Here is a 15368-nt window from a genome sequence, read left to right as displayed (position 1 = left end):
AGAAATTCATGAGCTGGTTGTCCTGATTGCGACCTTAGCTTTAGGTACCCATGTTCAACTCAACAACCTTAGCTCAGGCCAGAAAATTCAGACAATAAAACAGCACTTGAACTTTAAAGGTACATATTAGCAACATAGAATCACTGAATTATTAGGTTCAGTCTCACTTACGTTTCCTTCCATACTCCTCAGAGTTAAGAACACATTCAACATAGTTAGAAATGTTTTTGTGTGTATGGGAATCAGGTAGCGACAGTGCTTATTGAAAATTCAGTGTACTGCTGCAAAACTCAGAGAAGAACTAAAAAAGAAAAACAAAAATAAAATAAAAGATAAGTAAAAAGGAAAAATACTTTGTAAAGTCAGAATATGAAAAAAAATTGCCTTTTCATGCTTATCTTAGCATGAACTGGTATAGGAAAGTAGAATGGTATTTCATTGATTTTAGCCTTTCATTTCAAACAGAATCATTGATATTACATTGATATTCTCATAAGTAACTACTGTTTAATGCTATGATCCTATTTATTAAGTGTACTTGTCACAATAAAGCATTTTAAAAGGAAAAAAGATAATTTATCTAAGTAAGGTAAGGTAAGCTAAAATCTATGCAATTATATTATTCACCTTTTGATCTTTAAGAACCTTATTTCCTAAAGAGAATGTATGGGTGCAGTTTAGCTTTTGGTTGAACTAAGCTCAAACCATGGAAAGAGATGCTATGAAACCATGGAACGAGATGTTATGCATAAATAAAGCAAACAAACAATAGAATGGGTGGTTTTCACAGCAGTGGAATTTTGTCAATGAACTGAAGCTTAGTGTTATTAAAAAATAATTAAGCACTTGAAGCATAGTCTTTTACACTTGCTAATTTTGGTGACTGTTTACATGCTACTGTTTGTTAAATGGCAAAGTTTATTGATTTGGCAAATTCAGTACCACATTGTATATTTTTATTCAGCCTGTGTTCCTACATGCAGTTCAGCATTTTTAAATGTCAACTGCAAAGTATTATTGATCTGTAATTAAAAGTGTAGAGAAAAATTAGCATAGTAGAAGTTTATGGTCATTAGTACAAGTACTGTTAGGCAATTATTTAGCTTGCTTTAACATCTCTTTTTTTCCATTTATTGACATATAGTACAATACTCACCTACACATTTCTATTTTGTTAAAAAGGCAAGTTGAATAGCTACTGAGCTGTGGCCTTTTACAGGTTTTTTTGAAATCAGCACTTTGTGGAACTATCTAAAAATCACTTCTCAGAAGGGTTTTCTTATATGGAAAAATATTAAAGAAAAAAAAAGCAAGTGTTATAAGTATACTCACTATTTAGGAACATTTGTTTTCTGAAATCAGAAATTGCTTTTTCCTGTATGAATACAGCTGAGAGAAAAATGGGATTGGAATTTTCTTTCTAGCTTGAGACATAGATGCATTGATGAAGTACATACTACGTAGCATGTATATATTTCTTCTCTAATAATAGTTTTTTCTTCCTTAGGTACAGCACATGTCCTTGAAAATCATCTAACACAGATTGTTTTCTTTCTGGTTTGTCTCAAGATTAGGTAATATTTGGAGGTGACTGGCAGCTCCTCAGTGGCCTGAGCAAAAGGCCTTCCACATCCAAGTCCAGTTTCCAGTAATTAGCAGAAATCAGTGACCTTGCTGGTGCCTCAGCAGAGGGGCTGAGTAATTTGAAAAAGAGACCTGCTAGGATGAGGGGAGAAAGATTCTGTAGCAGCTGCTGCTATCATGCTGTCTGCTACATGAGCAGATGAGAGATGGGCTCCCAGGACTGTGCCCCCGGTCCTCCTATGAATATTTATCTATTATTAAGAATAATTTCAAATGTATGTAGACAGTTGCAAAGTTGCCTGGTGCTTTTTGTTGGTTTTGTTGTTTTGTTTTTTTTTTTCAGGTAAGCATCCCATAGTTAATAGATACTGGGACAATTTTATATGCATTTTAAATAGAGAAGTGACACTCACTGAACTCCAAATCAGGTCATCATCAAGCTGCATTTCCTGGGAACGCCTGCTGGCTCCACGTCTCTCCCATGTAGCACTTTTCCTGATGGGATCGTGTGCCCCAACAAGTCTGTGAGTAGCTTTCAATTGCCAGCACTGAAGAAGCCAACAGAAAATCACTGAATTTGCCCTTAGAAGAGGTTGCAGGTTTCCTCTTTACATGAGGCAGCGAGTCATCACAGGAAACACAGTTTAGAACCCCTCCAATTTGGATTCTAAGATCACTTCAGTTCCACTCCATTGTGCAACTGCTAAGGAAATAAAGAAATAAGAATTTCCATTTTTTCTGACATGACATTCCATTCTGGCTACTTTGGCTTCTTTGTTTTCTAATAGTCCCTAAGTTTCAAGGCATAATTGTAATTTACAGGACATACCAGGTAAAATATTCCAGCAGTAAAAATATAGAGCCTTTTAATTTTGCAAGACCTGCATGAGGAGTCTTGTGAGAGTCATGATATAAGAGTCAGACTTAAGACTTTGATGAACAATCTTTTTTTCCCGTTGTTGACAACATGTGGTTTCTGCTGAAACCTAACCTGGACATAAGTCATTACTTAGTTTTCACTTTTAAAGAAAAAGAAATGTCTCACCCTCTTAGTTACAAATTTTCAAGGAAATTGTAAGGCATTACAAGGGAATTTTAAAAAGATGGGAGCTTAAAACTCAATAAAAAATAAAGCAAACAAAGAACCATGGTTTAAACAACTACTATATTAAAGTCAATCTCATGACTGCTATGCCCCAACATCGTGTAATCACGCATGCTAGTGATGAGGAGAGAGAAATGTACAATGTATTACCATTCCAAAATTCAAAGCTGCCTTAATCTGACTTTTTGTCCACAGGATGACACCAAGGCAATACTTTTATGTGGTAAACAGGTGTAACAAGATAGTACTATCTTTACTCAGTTGCAGAATTTCCTAAAGGCTGCCTCCCCATTAGGCTAGATTATGGATGGTACTTTTTGGAAAGAATACAAATGGTTTTTCTTTTTGCTTTTGAGACTATTTCACTGAGAACAGAAGATTCCCTTCAGGTTTCTTGAAGAGTTCAAAGATCAGCTGAGAGTAGGCAATTACTTTCATGGGCCATGTCCATTTCTTGCTTTGTACTACCATTTTCATGCAAAGGTTATCTGTTGTTGATTATTGTACAGATGTTGATTAGTACCGTAAAATTTTTATTGCACAGTACTTTCTGGTCTTTTTATCCGTCAGAATTGTGGCCATAAGCTATATGAGCATGATATTTACAATCAGTTAAGCTAAATGAAAATACAGATTTTCAGTTTGAAAATTAAGGGTCCTAAAACCCCAAACCCAACAAACTCTCACACTTGTTGGTATGGACAAGAAACTATTAAACAGTGAATTAGAAATCTCAGAAACTTTTAACCCCCCAAATTTTAAGTAAAATATTTGGCTGAAAAATGCAGTCAACATAACTGTATGTAATATAAACACCAAACTTTTAGTTTTTCTTTTGTGATAGCTATAGAAAAATAGTCGAAAAATATTTTGAAAATACTATTTTGAAAGTTTAGTTGTGAAACAAAAGATTGTGAATCTTATGAAGTGTGAAATTATTTTGTGGAAGTGTAGGGACTTATCCAGCAAGCAGAGCCATTTTTTTTGTGCTAGTGTAGAATCAGCTAAAATGCAAATATAGTGTCTTGCCTTGACAGAATATTTGCCAGGTGAAATTCATATTTTTTAAATATAAATTTTTGTCAAATAGGGAAAAACACAAAGAAAAACAATCCAGTTTCATTAATGTGAAGATAGTGGTTGTTTGTCTCTCTCTGTTAACAATATTGAAAGTAGAAGTGCAATTTCTGTAACAGCATAACACTGAGTCTTCTCTTCTTTGGTGATTGGTAATTTAACTGGTAATTGAATTGGTTGGTTTTGTGTGAAACTCAGGGAAATCAGGGCAAGAGTCCCTGCAAAGTGTTCACACAACTTTTGCTTTTGTGTAGAATAAATCTTTCCTCTGGCACTCATAGGAAATTTAATATACTACATACCTACCATTGATAAGTAAGGACCAGAGAGATCAGGAGAGGTTCCTGACCTATGATATGCAATACTGAAGATCTTTCATACTTAGCATAAATCAACACAATGTCTGGAACAGTCCCTGTCTCACTTAACTATTCAATGGCACTACTGTATGGAGGAGGACTGGAAAGAAAATAAAGTCAGAGTAGAAACTGTGGCCAAAACCAGGATCATCTATGTAAGTGAGTTCCTTAGCTGAAACATCTTTTTAGGAAAGCAGGACTACCACATACAGGAAGTGCCATTCCCTACACACTTTTTAAGCTGTGCACTGAAAACTTACTTCTTCAGTAGCCTCAGATGGTGAGGAAGCATTTTCCCTTCTTTAATTAATGTATTTTTGCTGGTTTTTATTCGCTCTTTGCTGTTTTGTCATTTCAACTGAAAGTGTGGTAATGTGGTGCTTTGATTTTCTTTCCAACTCATCAGTGTGTAACATATTGCTTTTTGTCAATATACAAACTTTTGAAATATTGTAAAATAATACTGAAATATGACATGGTAATATTCTTAGGGCTTCAAATTCAGAGGTATTTTTCCGGCTTTCATAGCATGAGAGAAGTAAGTGGTAAGGCATGCACAATAAATTACTGCTCCAAAATCCAAAAGTACCTAAATATTTTTTTTTTAATTCACAATATGCAAACTGTACAATAGGATCTGAATATATCAGATCATTTCAGATCACATTACATTCTAGTTTCTTTCCTTGACTGATATTATAAAAAAATACCTCGACATTGCAATGTTAGAGGCTTTTGTAAAGCCTTTTGAACAGTACTCTGTTACTTTGGTAAAATACACACACATGCCATACACATACACAGAGAAAATATCATCATAAGCGTTTCCACTATAATAGTAACCTTTCCATAGACTTTCCAACTTGTCTGGTCTTCCTTGAAGGTCGATTGGGTTTTCAACCCTGTTATCTGCTAGGTGTTTGATGGAGTGGTCCAGATAACAGAGGAGAGAGCAAAGGAAAAGGAATTTTTTGAAGATCAAAAGTGTCTGTTCATTTTGTTATCTGACCCTATCTGTTGTCATAGTAACAGGTTTCTTTTAAACTCTGCCATCAGATGATTTGTCTCTATCTGCTATGAATCCTGCTTTGACTGAGTAGCTGCTGGTAAGGCATAATGTGGGTACCGTGTTTTCCAGTTTCCTACTGCAATATTAAGAAGTGAAAGATAGAAGATGAATTCCATTTTCCTATTGGATCGTTCAAGATTCTCTTTTTCAGAAATATTGAACTGTCATCCTAATTTGACCAAACAGATAATATTTCCAAAATGGTCACATAGTAGCCTCGGTTCTAGGGCTGATAGGACAGAAATGAAAATCCTGGACCAAATCCCGAGAGGAACAGTGCAATTCCTGTTTAAGGCTGCAAAGTCTGAAGTTACTCATTAAATGCTCATTGACTCCTCACAAAAGCAGAAGCAGGTTGTGAATGGTTTACTCACAAAGGGGTCCAGAAGAACCATATTCCAAGCCGGATGTGCATAATGGCAGGTCACTGTAGTAGTTCCTATTTGCATGGACTATTAATTCTCTCCTCCCTTGGGTGACTTAATCAGCAACCAGCATATGGAAGGAGAACACAAGATTATAGAACTTGAGCTGAGTCATCAAACCTGGTTGTCTGCCATTGCAGAAGTGACAACATATTGCTCCTTTTAAAAATAGGACAAACTGATTAGATCCACCTAAAAAATTACAAGTTTGTGTTTTTGTTGTTGTTGTTGTTGTTGTTGTTGTGTTTTTTTTGCTTTTGTTCCTCTAAATTTCCTCTTCTGAAAGGCTGTTCTAAAATCTCATGGCCATCATAAACAGACAGGCCTTCGCCACCTTATTTTCATCCGTTTCTCTGCCAAGTTATTTCAGTCTCCTCTTGTGAGATGGACTCTGAAGGCAAAACATAGATCTGTGACAGAAATTATACCTGTATTAATTAGTAATTAATAGTGGTTAGTTAAATCTAAGCATACTAAAATATTTTAAACAAGAGGATACAAATATTGTGCAAAATTGTGATGGCATAGCCAGGCACAATGTATAAGCACTTTACATAAATATATGAACAATATGACCACCAAAGGGAAAAAGACGTATTAAGCTGAAGGTAAGAAGCACCCACACAACAAGCAGTTGGAAGGCAAACAACAAGCACATGGGCTAACTGAGGACAACCCCTAATGAGAGGGGGCTAAATAGTAATAAAAATCAGACAAAAGCAAGGAAAACTGAAGAAAAAGAAAATTAGTCCATTTCTGCTCCAACTTCTCTCCCAAAAGAGTTTTTGAGCCTGATCACCTTGTAATTGTGCATACTCACAGCTGATTAGTATACTCCCAGCTAAGGGTACAAATGTTAAGAAATAACATTTTACCATATGTTGTGAAAATAATTAAAAATATGTAAAAACTTTTAGCAAAAAAAGTGAAAAAATTTGGTAAATTTTCTTCTAGTGTTTAAATCTAGCCTCATTTATTATCATAATGAAGTGATCTCTAAAATGTTAATCTATGGAGATATTCAGTCACAACAACTCTCCATTCTTCCAACCATTATAGCAATCTTTTTAACAACCATTATAACAGGCCTCAAATTCTCAATCATTCTGAAAGGCTGAAAGTTTTGAACATTTTTATTCTCTATAGACTATGGTAGGAGCAAAAGTAGTATCATTATTTAGCTAATAATTATATGCATGTGTTGATACTCCTCCAATAGGAAATTGTTGTCCATAGATTGTTGCTCAGTTCTGAGAGCATGAAACCCTAAATATGAAGAACTCATCATTCTATAAAAAAAGGTAAGAACTTTGAAATATGGCTGAGATGACTATTAGAGAAAATTGTAAGTTAGTGATTTATTAATGGATGCTAAACCAAGGTAATTAAATAGAACTAAGCTGTACTTAAATGACTTGTCAAGCATGGTAATGATAAATGAGCCTGTGAAGATGAAGCATAGTATTCACAATGGAGTTTTTAGCAGTATGAAAATCTAGCCAATTTATCAGACTGGTTTCCTAAAGAAATATGTTTTCTAAAGAAGTGGGTCAAAATATTTGTCTAATGTCTATTGAAATTGCTACTAAATTTCTAGCGAGTTTGGTGCCATAATAGATATTTCAAAAAATAAGAAGTTTCCATGAGATTTAAGGTGGCTGAATAGAGAAAGGCCTGAAGAAATGAAAGTTATACCATGATTTCCACTATTAGAATCATAAGATCCACATGGAAATGTGTTATGGAGGTATTAATCCACTAGACACAGAGAAATTCAACCAAAAAATAAAAGACACAAGAAACCAGGCTTCCTAATTTCTGTAGTTCATATAATGGTTACAGCTGCTATTGATACTTTCAGTTGCTAATAACTCCTTATTTAGGATTCCTGAAGTGAAACACCCCTGTGTGGAGGAGCAGGAATCAGAATGGGAAGGGTTCCAGGCGTGGAAAAATATATACAACTACTGAAAGGACTTTATTACATGGACTTTACAGTTTCTATGTGGTTTTAAATATGTACATTGTATGTTACTCCTATAGTTGTAATACCTGGACATGCCCTGCTCCCTGCTTCCCCGCTCCTCCCTCTGATTGGCTGAAAAAGCTGCAGCGTGGAGAGAGCTACCCTTGGACCTCTCCTTCCCCAGTTCCTCCCACTTCCCCCGCGTCCTTACTCCTGTTCGTTCCCCTGGTTGTCTATCTCATGCTCCACCCCATTTTCTGACCCTTTCCACGCCAGAGCTTATATAAACCCTTGCACACCTTCATTAAACAGCCATCACACCTTCTACCTCGTTCGGGCTCCTTTGTGCGGTGTCCAGGTCCCACACCCCTCCTCCATGGAGCGTGGCACCCCTGGGCTGTCAGATGGCAGGGCTGGGATTGTACCATGTGCAGCTAACTGCTGAGAGGTTTCTGAGGGACATGCAGCAGGGGGGAGGCTTGTGGGTCTGCTAAGAATAAATGGCAAAAGTCAGAAAATTGTTTGGTTATGCGATATATACAAGGCATGTGAAAGAAGATTCTTAGAACTTCAGATTGATTACTATACATAGAGTAATTTCTCGAGTTAGATATGCATTTGAGTTGGACTTTCTGACATCAAGGGCCTTTGGTATCAAAATAAACTGAAAGACAACCTGTGGCTAGGTTTCCAGTGAGCAGAAGCTTTCCCAAACACTGGACAGACTTGCCAAAGTAACTTTTTTCAATCATTAGATATGATGATGTAGATGACTAACAGTATTATTATTTTTAACTAACAGGAAATTCATAATGAGAAATGAGTGCTTTGAGTGGGTTTACAATAGCTATAGAGAATCCACATGGGAAACCTGCCAGAGAGGCTGTTCTTCATTTGCTGAGAATGGATTTTAAGCAGTTAAGTGATAGGCTTTCTTAAAACACATGCACTCATGTATTTTGAGTGTCAGAAATTAATGGGTGGATTTGAACTTGACTTCCATTAATGTTAGAAAGAATTTCACATCTGTATTTATATGATGGCTGTTCACTCAATATAACCTAGGTGCCTGATTTTACTTTGACAATTGATTAAAATGATCAGGTTGATAGACTCGTAACTAGAATTCTGGTGTTTTACTGAATATTTGCTCTTCTTTAGTAATATATTCCAACAGTACCAATATTTTCTTCTGTAGGAGAGATACCTGTAGCTTTGCTATGGGTATCTGTTCTGTTTGAAGAGCAGACTGATTTCAGGCTGCCTGAGAATCCCACCTGGTCTTGTGATACATGTCATGAGCTTTCTGTAATGACCTTGAGCTACATTATTTGCCTGATATCAGCCACATAACAATGTGACATGGACAGCTATGATATAAAATGGCATGTGGAATGTGTGTTCTGTCATAGCTGCTATGGGTAGGCATGCAGCTCGGGCTGTCCTGAGAAGCAGTAGAAATCCAGATTTTCCTGTGACTTACCTAAGGTCCTGCCTCACCATAGGGATGGAAGGTGAGATCAAGTTCTAGTATTTGTGGAGATGGTGTAAGCGTAGTGGAGAAGGAGGAAGGAGAAACACCTACAGCTAACTACTCATGCCTCTAATTTTCTACTTCACCAGCGTCATTATTACCGGTAGAAAAATTTTTGTTTAGGAGTACGGATCTCAATTCTACAAATGCTTATACATGTGTTTAACTTTAAGAAGGCATACAGTTCCATTGTGGTTTATGAAACTAACCATGTGCTTGGAGTTATGCATGTGCATAAATGTCAGGATTGCTGTCCAAGGACATAATTTACCAATAATCTGTAGGAAAAAGAAATGTCTTCTACAGAAGGCAGTTATTTCTCTCAGAAATATTTACATGGGATATTGTTTCTACAATAATTTTTAGATGAGTTATTTTCTAAAAGTCCTGGTTGACGGGATTTTCTTTTGAATGTTTTATGGATATATCTTCCTTCTTTATTAAGGTATTTTCTGGTGAGAATTTTAAAGTGGTTTTCAAAAGCCAGTCAGACCTAGCTTCTTCCCTCTAGAATAGGCGCGGGTGGGCCTGGTTCCTTTAGATCTGCAAACTGGGGAATCTACAGGCAGGTCAGATCTCAGGAGAGGAGTTTGTCATATGGAAATGTTTAACGGTCCAGCTTACATTCTGTATAGTCTCTCTTTTATCTTTTCAGGGTTTGAACATGATCCTTTCAAAGCCAGATAACCCAGAAAAATCCTCATGACTGCTTTGCTCACTCCCTGATTCCTATAATCACAGTCTAGGAGGAATAGGTTACTATGACAATATCATTGCAATAGTTTTGTAAAGAGTTTTAAAATTTTTTTCAAGTCTGTCTCAGTGCTTACGTCCTTTCCTGCAAAATGATACTTTCTCTCATTTTACTTATGCTACAACCAAGAAACAAAGGAACTAGGAAAAATATTTTGCTATATGAACAAGCATTGCCTCTTAGTATTTACATAAGCGGAGGAGCACAGTCAGAGACACTCATTTAGAAAACCTCTTCAGCTACATGTCCAGCTATATGTTGCTGAAATACCTTTAGATGACTTTTTTTTTGTTCCTATATGTCTAACATAACATCAGGATCATATTTTTGTGATTCTTTGTTATACTGATATTATCATCATCAGGGACTGCAAACATTGATCTTGTCTTCCAGTTAATTTGTGCTTTTGAAAAGATTATGTTTATTAGCAAGTATATTCAATAATCATAAGGCAGATGAGAGAGAACTATCAGGCAAAAAATACTAGCAGTTAGGGCCAAAATTTTGATGATGTCTTAGGTCTACGTTATTGATGATTCCTTTTTGTATATTTTTGTGAGTTATGGTAATGTTTTTGAATGTGAGAAGTAAGAGCATGGATAAATTGATGCAATTTCAGGTTTTGATTTTAGAATTTTTGTATCCTTATGGTTATAAGGTCATAGAATAATTTGTTGTAGGGTTGTAAATGTCCTGGGAAGGTCTACAGTACAGCCGCTTGCTCAAAACAGGTCAGACCAGATTTCTAAGGGTTTATCCACCCTGGTGTTCAAATCTTCCATAGATGGAAACTGATCAAGCTGTCTTGGCGACCTGTTGCAATGCTTGGCTTTCCTCATGTCCCAAAAGCCTCATGAAATTTGCACAACTCTCTGTGACTAAGATTCCTGTTCCTCAGTTTTCCCTTGAGATTTCTAGCTTGGCTCTGCTTTAGTTACTGATGTGAGGGTGCAAGATCTAGAAAGACTCTTGGGCACCAGTTCATTGAAGTAAGTGGGACTTTTCTTATGATTGAAAATATGCATCTTCTTGATGCCTTGATATCTCAGGGTCTAATCCTGAATGGTAGAGCTACATGGAACTTTTTACAGGGTAGGTAGAGTTACTGGGCACATTTTGCAGATACTGGCTATAGTGATAAATTGTTTTTAAACATTTCACTTATGAAGGTGGCTGCTTTACTAGGGTGGCTACAACTTTCTCAACTCAAAGCAAAATTCCAGGTTGAGAGGTGTGGTCATGCATTAACACTAGATTGATGTAAGGAGAGAAGAATATGTCTATCTGCAAGTGAAAAAGGACTGTGCAGAGATTACTTGCAATTCCAGGTGAATTTTTGAAAATATTTTGCAAATAGTTCTTCTTCAGTGATAAATGCTGCTGAGAAGCCAGTAGAGTGTTACCCTGGAAAATGTCATTATTTCTACTTCTCAAGATATGCTGTTCAGAGATCAGATGGGGACTAGGTAGTATGAGCCTGGTCTCCACCTTGATTGTAATTAAGTCAGAGTAACATTTTAAATTTGGCTCATAGTGAAGACATTTTATTTTGCATACTCATAGTTGATTACTGGATGCATAAAATGCAATTAAAATATAACATGGTAAAATACGAAATATATATAATAAAATATAAAGTCTAAGAAGTCTTTGGAAACAGTATAACATAGTTTATATTACTAGATAAATCTCAAATGATCATAAAGCCTTTGAAAAAGAATGGTAGAATAGAGAAGCATATTTAAATTCACAAGGATAGAATCAGATACAATATTATATTGGATTATATATTATAATATTAAGATTAGAATAAAGACTGGATTCCAACAGCAGGGGGTGGTTGTAACACCTACAGAGACTTCAAAATCACTGAAGAAGAAGCAGACAGAAAGAGATAAAGAACTGACTTTGGTGACCAACCTTCTTCTGTTGGCAGAATTTTGATTTTTGGAAAGAGAGTCACTGGCCTTGGAGAACATATCTTCCCATTTCTCTTTCCAGGCAATAAATATATTATCAGGATGATTGAAAATCCTCTATCCTCTGATGGTTTACATCTTTTGCACTTTTTATTTATTTTATTGAGCAACACAGGAACTTTCCAGAAATGCTATTTTTCCTGTAACACCACAGAAAATGGTGCTAAGCTTAGCCAGATACCTGCTAAGGATAAAATGTAGGTGGAAACCATCAGTTGTGCTATGCCTGGATAACTTGTAAGGTAAGCAAGGAAGCTGGAATCTGGGTGTCTGGTGGATACAGGGAGATCAAGGCATGTGGGAAAAAGGGCCGGAAACATATGGGGTGCAGAGACCACATGGGGAGTGGGAGAGCTGGCAGGACAGCTGGTCCCCAGATGATACTGAGATCAAATGACTGAGTACTTCGGCATGGCTTATATAGTTAGGAAGTGTGGAGATGGAACTCTCCCTCATATACAAGAATGTGCGTGTATTGCTGCTCTAATTAAGTCTCCTTTCCTGAGCATGAGCATCAGAAGAAACCAAAGTCACTGAGATGGTTTCCCCATAAAGATCAGGACTTCCTTGACCAACCTATAAAAGTCTCTGAAATACTCTAGTCCTTGGAGAAAACATGCATTTTACAGGCTACGAGCCTGTAGCTCATATTGGACTTACTCACCCCAGTAAAACAAGTTTATCCGGTGTATCTGTTGTATCACTGAAGACAAAAAATGATCTGGACTTTATTGCACCCTAGTAAGCCAGTGATATTCTCAGAGACTTTCTAGAAGCTGTGCATTAATTACTAATACTGCTGCTACTTCGTTTCTCTTATTCTGGTTCATGACCTGTGTTTGTGATGTTTGTTATGACTATGATTGCTTGTCTATACTTACATATGCTGTAGTCACATCTATATTATAATACAGAGGCAACAGAGGAGGTACAGTTGTGAGCTACTCTATTTCAGTTCATGGTGTCTTATAGATTTTGTTACTTTTCATAAAAACTGCTGTGTCTTGTTTAAGCTTAAATATTGCCTAACTCTGGTTGTATTTTCACAGATGAATTTATTTAGAAGTTCTGCAGAGAAAATCACAGTACATGTGGCAGAAATCTCACTTTCCTCCTCTTCCTAGTAAGTGTTTTAAACTCTGCTGATAATATTTGGGGTCATCAGAAAAATTCCTATACCAAATATACTCAGTAAAATAGAAAAAGTGAAGAAATATTGCTGATAAGGGAAAACAAAAAGTGATCAAGCTGGAGATTTGCCTATCAAGCATATAATAGATGATCCTTTGTTCTCTCCTAAACAGGCTGTTATTAGTCAGCTAGATTTGTAGGCATTGTAGTTGTTGGAAACGGGCATTTCAGAAAGATCTGAAATCACATTGAAGGTTAGGTATCTCTCTAAGTGCCTGCAGACTGAAATTAAGACCCATGGGGAAAGAGACTTTCCCAAGCTCGCATGGCAACCTAGAGAAAACTAGAGACAGATCACAAGACATCTGGACTGCCTGTCCACTGGCTCATGCTGTTTCCTCCAGGAAGTTCTTCTCATGCAAATCTTAACTGCTCCATATCCAGGCCTGTGTTGGTTAAATGCATCTGAGCAGACAGCATATTTGCACACACCCAAGCCTACCCCTTCTCCTCATCAGCCTTTCTCTCCATCCAAGCAGCAAAGTTCAATGCAAAGCCATAACTCACACACCTCCAAGTGTCAGTAAAGCTCTCCCAGTAACTTAGCCAGAGACTATACATGGAAACTTTTGTCTGAAAAACAGATCAGAGACATAAAGGTCACCAGAGGAAAAGGACCTGGAAAGAAAACACTTAGGTAAATCCAAGTATGAGAGTCTTTGCCTTGCCATTACTCTAACTGCTATAAAAATATTGCCGATGGGGTGATGAGATCAGTCTGGCCACAGCTGTCGTTGTCTTTAAAAGCCAGACAGTAAAGCATGTTTGTTTTTACCTTGCTGTATTTGCTGTAAAAAATGTATTCTTTAAATTTTATTCTTTAAATTGTATTCTTGAAATGGGAGCAATGGGTGGAGGCATTCTTACCTGCAGAGAAAACAGGATCTGTAATAAGAGGATTATGACAAAACAAATTTTACTCCATTATTTTTAGCCTCATCAATGGAGGTGATTTCACACTCTTAACAACACTCATTCTAGTATCTTCACAGTTCATAACACCCAGGTGACTAGTCTTTGCAGGAACATTTCACATGCTATCCCGTTACAGCCTATTTATTTGTCCTCTGGAAACCATGTTCTCAGTTGGCGGGATTCAACTCCCCCAGGAGAAGACGTGCCTGACCAACTGACATAGACAGGGCTTAGTCTGCAGGGAGGGTTGAATTTCCTTTGCATGACAATGGGCAGGGTTTTATTGGCACAGACGGTTTGTGTCAAGTATGTGAACATATGTTCCTGAGGTCTGCAGGAGGAGCAGTTACAGATCTCTTAATACCCAGCTTGGGTTTTATGTAGACCTGCTCTTCTAGCTCAGGAATGATGGGACTGAGTTTGCTGGGAGCTACGTCCTCCAGAGAACAAATGGGTAACCTGGCTGATCATGCACTGACGTGTTTGCCAATAGCTTCATACCTCATGATTTAATGATTCTGATTTACATTGAGTTTAACATTTAAAATAAAGTGCCCCAAACCCCTCTAAACTTAGAAAAGAAAAAAAGTGTGCATGTTCTCAGTACAATATGCAGGCTCAATTACTTATTCTGATTTCAGCCCAAACAAATCTTTAGGCCAAATCCAGTATAATATCTGAACATCTGAAATCAAAATACCTAACATTAGGTGTCAGTTTTCTGGGTTAAACTTAAAGCAAGGCTCCCAAATAAGTAAACAGACTTCTCAGCCTGGATGAAAGTTGAAAATACTACGGCCATACCACCCTGAGAACGCCTGATCTCGTCTGATCTCGGAAGCTAAGCAGGGTTGGGCCCAGTTAGTACTTGGATGGGAGACCACCTGGGAATACCGGGTGCTGTAGGCTTTTCTATACCAAATTGGGAGGGAGTGTCGACCTGCTGGAAGGCAGGAGGACTCTGCAGAGGGATCTGGATAGACTTGAGAGATGGGCTGATTCCAATGGGATGAAGTTCAATAAAGCCAAGTGCCGGGTCCTGCACTTTGGACACAACAACCCCCTGCAGCGCTACAGGCTGGGCACAGAGTGGCTGGAGAGCAGCCAGGCAGAAAGGGACCTGGGGGTACTAATTGACAGGAAGCTCAACATGAGCCAACAGTGTGCCCAGGTGGCCAAGAAGGCCAATGGGATCTTGTCCTGTATCAAAAATAGCGTGGCCAGCAGGACCAGAGAAGTGATCCTTCCCCTGTACTCCGCGTTGGTGAGGCCACACCTTGAGTATTGTGTTCAGCTCTGGACCCCTCAGTTCAGAAAGGATATTGAGGTGCTGGAGCGGGTCCAGAGAAGAGCAACAAGGCTGGTGAAGGGACTTGAGCACAAGTCCTATGGGGAGAGGCTGAGGGAGCT

The 15368-nt window shown here is 37.6% G+C and overlaps 1 non-coding gene across 1 annotated transcript; it reads left to right on the top strand.

Moving 5' to 3' along the window:
- The first annotated feature begins 14748 nt into the window (after positions 1–14748).
- On the top strand, positions 14749–14867 carry LOC135406025 (5S ribosomal RNA). Its single transcript, XR_010426118.1, has one exon. It is a non-coding gene; the product is annotated as a 5S ribosomal RNA (ribosomal RNA).
- The last annotated feature ends 501 nt before the right edge of the window (positions 14868–15368 follow it).

The sequence above is a fragment of the Pseudopipra pipra genome, chromosome 1, assembly GCF_036250125.1.
Source record: "Pseudopipra pipra isolate bDixPip1 chromosome 1, bDixPip1.hap1, whole genome shotgun sequence".
Lineage (NCBI taxonomy): Eukaryota > Metazoa > Chordata > Aves > Passeriformes > Pipridae > Pseudopipra > Pseudopipra pipra.
Note: the sequence above shows the minus strand (reverse complement) of the source record. Positions and strands in the feature narration are given on the sequence as shown.